The sequence below is a fragment of the Pectinophora gossypiella genome, chromosome 4, assembly GCF_024362695.1.
Source record: "Pectinophora gossypiella chromosome 4, ilPecGoss1.1, whole genome shotgun sequence".
Lineage (NCBI taxonomy): Eukaryota > Metazoa > Arthropoda > Insecta > Lepidoptera > Gelechiidae > Pectinophora > Pectinophora gossypiella.
The window spans coordinates 17,351,938-17,357,937 of record NC_065407.1 but is presented as its reverse complement, the minus strand read 5'-3'; positions in this window follow the sequence as shown (position 1 = coordinate 17,357,937).

Below are 6,000 nucleotides of genomic sequence, written 5' to 3'. Positions count from 1 at the left end.
ACGTATCAATGCTTACGCGAATACCTACACTGCAATTTGTGAATGGCTGCCATTTATGCTGTACATTTAAGTGTTCAAGTGATTGCATCTGATGAAAAGTGGCGTCATGCGATGGAACAAGATTTTTTGACGGCATTTAGCGAATTGTGGGTCTTAAACCAGCGATAGCATGGAATTAAATGTTCCTTTTTCTTTTTATTTTCACCGTGACTTTTTTTTCGATTTGCCGCAGATGGCATTAACTACTTGGCCGGACAAATGGGGAGCGCTAAAGGCTCTCACCCGGTGCAACGTTTAAGACAACAGGCCTGAGGGTGCCCAGTTGGGCGCGAACCTCTTCTCACGGCGTCGTCTGGGAGGAGAAATATTTGAAAGAATTAATCGACTCTAGTGGGTCGATAGCGATAAGCACTGATTAAGGGAAATCGTCAACCACGCCGGTGGAGTCGGTATCGGGGTATATACCGTGACTTTATGTTTTTGGAATGCTCAGATTTACCAAGTACAGTCATGAGCAATATAATGTACCCACTTTAGGACTCTGTCGCACTAACATATTTGACATTTAGTGAGACTGACAGTTCATTTTGTCAAAAAAGTTAATATGACATGGTACCAAAGTGTATACATAATAATGCTCGTGACCGTACGGTTCGGAAAACGCGTGGCTTCCATCGTAGGGTCACTGGTTCGATTTCCGTCTCGGGCTCTAAATCATTGAATTCGTTTTTTTTTAGTTTGAATTAATGTGTGAATAGAGTAAACTCACGCCTATTTCCCACCGGGGTAAGTAGAGACTATGGAATTCCATTTGCGTCGATCCTGTCACACTTCTCTTGCTTCCTCCACGTTCATCAATCGTTTCATACAAGCACTGAACCTTTTCTAAGAACAACTCCAATTTGGTTAATGTACGTCCTTCTAGGTCTTCCTCTGCCAGCCCTACCGCCAACCTTCGCTTTATATACTGCTTTCGTAACCCTTTTATCCTTCATCCGCTCTACGTGTCCAAGTCAACTTAACATTTTATCATTCATTAATTTATGTGTAAATATTATACTCGCTCCTTGTTCGAGAGGTTTTAAACAGTGTAGTCTACGTCTTATGCTCCAGCATCGTCACAATTTTCAAAGCTCATATCCAAAGCTAAAAAAAAAAGTTAGTTTCCCGCTTCCTGAACGCAGCTGTCAACTAATGTCATTACGGTTTTTGTGCACCGGCGCGTCACTTCGCCTCCGTAAATAAACTAATTGAAAACTAATATTTAATACAAAAACATGATTGATATAGTGCGAAAAATCTGTTACTTACATAATCAAGTGCTTTTTTCTCTAAAAAAGCTAGAAACAGTACCAAAGAAAAAATGTGGATGACGACGAGCGTAAGTTCTTTTTGATAAAACAAAACGTGGATTATACTGGTAAGTCTTAACATTATCCATCTACTAAAACAAGAGAAGATATAATTATGATCAATTCAATTTAATTCCTTTTATTGTCGAAAACAAATTACTTTTTTTTGAGGTTATAATTTTATAATCCTAACATTCGAAGAAGTAACTTAAGTTGGTACTTATTACTAATAAAAGTAACTAGTTTTATTAACAGAAATAATAATAATATTAAAATTGTATCGTGTTCGTGTTATAACAGTGATTTAAAAGTTATACTTTATTCCGATGTTGATGTTGTTTAAATTCGCCTTATATAAGGCAGGCAAAGATCTGAGGACTATACAGTCTTGACTTTAGTAATTTAATATTCGAAAATCACGATCAAAATAGGCCTAAGCCTTGTCTTCAGTCCCTGATTGCCGCGTTTTTATTTTCATCTGTCAAAAAAAAAAAAAAAAAATTTTTTTGTTTCTTTTTGTAATTGTGTTCTTGGCGTATGTTGCGGTTGATAACTTACTATCAGCGAATGAAATGAGCAGTTTTATTATAAAACAAAGAGAACCAGTGAAATATAACCGCAGAATGGCATAGAAAAGTAAATAATTAACTCGGAAATAATTTGACAAGTTCAGATAATTAGATGACAGAAGCACTTCATGTTTACCCTGTTCATCAAGAAGTACCTATGACACAGTAGTACTCAATATCACAGAGGTCATCTACACCATTGGTAGACAAGATACATAACTTATTCAAGATAACACTTAAAACATTTAGAGGATTATAATTGGTTTACTACAAGATAACCATACTTAAAAATGATATTATATATATTATAACAGTACATAATCCCTTCTCACAGTCTCTGTTAAGTGGTGTTAATAATGTTATCTTCTCCGAATGATACTTACAATATAAGATGATGATAATATACCCTAACAATAAAAACAGAAAGAGTGTTAAGAGAGTACAGGCAAAAGATAGCCTTATTATAGTAAGCAATTTCTTCCAAATTACTCTAATCTTATTATAATTCAAGCTTCCAACGTATGGGTGATGATTATTGGTACCTACCTAACCAACAAGAGAACACCACTTGGAGAGTCACCTAGTTAAGCACTAGTAGTGAACTGTCTGACTAGAGAATAGACAGACTATTTGTTTCCCTTTAGAGCTATCACAATAGAGGATAGACAATGGACTTGATGTATCAACCCTATTAACATAAAAATCAACCACTAAGACTGTTGCAAAGCGCAAATATACCTATGCCTTATTTTAATACCTAGAGCTATCATTTAGCGGATGGACAGGGGACTTGATGGTACCAACTTAATGTACATAAAAGCTATCACTAGGAAGTTTGCCATTGCTAAGCACTAATATACCTATTTTACATTTCCATACCTAGAGCTATCACTTAGAGGATAGACAATGGACTTAAAGGCACAATGCACATAAGAGCTACCATTAGGAAGGTCGCCATTGATAAGCGATAATATACCTATTTGTTATTTCCATACCTAGAGCTATCACATAGAGGATAGACAATAGACTTGAAGGTATCAATGCAATGAACATAAGAGCTACCACTAGGAAGGTCGCCACTGACAAGCGCTAACATACCTATTTCTCATTTCCATACTTAGAGCTATCACTTAGAGGATAGACAATGGACTTGACGGTATCAACCTAATTAACAAAAGATCTACCACCAGGAAGGTCGCCATTGCCAAGCGCTAATATACCTATTTATCATTTCCATGCCTAGAGCTATCACTTAGAGGATAGACAATGGACTCGAAGGTATCAACACAATGAATGTAAGAGCTACCACTAAGAAAGTCGCCATTGACAAGCGCTAACATACCTATTTCTCATTTCCATACTTAGAGCTATCACTTAGAGGATAGACAATGGACTTGATGGTATGAACCATATTAACATAAGAGCTACCACGATTATGGTCGGCATTGGCAAGCGCTATATACCTATTTCTCATTTCCATACTTAGAGCTATCACTTAGAGGATAGACAATGGACTTTATGGTATGAACCCTATTAATATAAGAGCTACCACGATTATGGTCGGCATTAGCAAGCGCTATATACCTATTTCTCATTTCCATACCTAGAGCTATCACTTAGAGGATAGACAATGGACTTGATGGTATCAACTCAAATAACATAAAGCTACCACTACAAGTATCGCCTTTTGCTAAACGCTAGTAGATAGCTAGAACATAGACCAACTATTTTTTATACTTTTATTTCCATGTTTGGTTTGTCACTTGAGGAATCGAAGATAAACCATTGAATTGTCGGGGCTTACCTACCCATGTTGAAACTCAAGATTAGACTAATGCTGAGAAACAATAGACTATTATGTCAAATTGATTATTATAAAATAATGAGAGTACAAATTCTGAAGAAATAACCGACAATTCAAAACCTAAAAGCCTCTGTTCTATTAATCAACTTCAACTGTGCTAGAAATCAAAGTATGTAATGTCAGAGATTACTTTCAAAAGAGATAACTGTACACAAGACATGGTTAGAGAATACTGCTATTAAATTCTTTCAACCAACATCATAAAATTCAAATAGCACATAAATAATAATGAATAACATTGCCCGAAGAGTGAGTAAACGAGATAGCAACAGGATCTGTGGAACAGAGACAACAGTATCAGCAGGCAGCCCCACAGCCAACAGCATGAACAGAAAGCCCACAAGGAACAGTATCAGCAGGCCGCCCCACAGCCAGCAATAAAAGCAGTGATGCAACCAGTCATGATCAGCAGTGCTATAACCAGCAGTACCAGCAGCCCTACAGCCAGCAGTAGTAGCAGAGCTACAACCAGATGTATTAGCAGTCTCACAGCCATTAGTATCAACAGTGGCCCAGGCAGCAAGGCCGTTTAAGAATAGTACCTCATGAGGAGGAAGAATTCCCTATAAAGTTATAATGGGAAAATTTGCACAAGCAAATATATTTTTCAAAATTCTGGTAAAATTAATTCCGAATGTCTATCACTAAAAGTTTTAGCATTATCATTAAGACATGGGATTAAAATCCTGTCTTTGTTAATCAGGAATAACAATACTAATCTCAGTATAAATTGGGGTACCTACCTGATAATATTATAACTTCAATGAAAATTTCCTTCAAGTATTACATTCGAAATTGTAAAATATTGATACCTAGTTCGGTTAGATAGAATAGTTGCCCTTTTTATTATTAACTCATAGGTGAAAAGGAAGGAAAAATAGTTCATTAGTAACATATAACTTACATCACCATTAGCGTTTTCTCTAAATTATGTTGTTGTAGATTTATTATGTTGTTGCTGATCAGCCCAAAACACAGTTTACAATTAATATAAAAATTACAACAATAATGTCCCTCCACTTAATCAATCGGAACCAAACTGCAGTGGAGAAGTAACAATAATATTTTCATGATAATTATATGTTTATCTTATTTTTCGGTTAGTGTTGTAACGTAAATCAGGCAGGTCCCTTCACTAAATAACCTGACATATTAAATCTTCAGGATGGGTACGAGAAGTGAATCCCTGTGCAAACAACAGGATCATGTTAAGTTAGGTTAAAGGAAAGGATGATTTTTACGAACGATGATAATATACCTACACGACCGATAATTAATAAATTAATGTTATCCTTATATGTAACTGCACACCTAAGGGTAAAATATGTTTTATTCATTTATTTATTTTTTCCAGTAAATAATAGGACGTCACTATTACTGTCCTAAAAACAAATTCAATAATTATTACACTAAAGAGATAGCTGCGTAAACAATGTTACGTGTGTTAATGTGTTGTGTGTACGTTGTTCTATCATCTGATTGGTGGGTGAAAGGTTGCATAGAGGAATAGGAAAAAAAATCCACAACAAGTTATATTTATTATTACCACATAAAAAAAAAAAAAAATATACTAAATATTATTACCAAGCCCATATGGTCGATATTAGGTAATACACAATAACTTGGGCTCAGGTAATCTATTTTAATAAAAATAAAATCTTAATTATTACGAAGATAATTATCACACAAGTACATAATGTAAATGCACTTCCCCTCTTTATACTTTCAGCCTCATTTAACAATATCTTATAATAAAGAGGAAAGTTTAGTTCAGTGGTTCTGAATATTTTAATGAAAAAGGTCATTTGAATAAATGTATCGAAATTCTTACTTGCACTTATATTTGTATTTTCTCTAATCAATTTGACATGTTGTCTTAGGATTCATTTAACTACTCAATGTCGACAACAATTGCCAACTTAGCACAGGATGTTACAATCAATCTTGTGTCTGGGTGCCCTCGTCATTACCCGTTCTTCTTTATGTATTTCTTCTTCTTTTATGTATGTAAACAAATAATGTGTAACTTTGATAATTATTGTAGCCCTTGGTATGCCAATGAAAAATGAGTGTTATACTATATGATGAAGTCTCACAGTCCTTTCGACTATAACTATCGTTGTTGTTCAAGAGCTTCGGAAATGTGCTCTATGGTGAGGTCCCTGTGAGGCTCTTATAGCCAATCTTGATGTTGAGCTCATTCAGAAATTTGTTC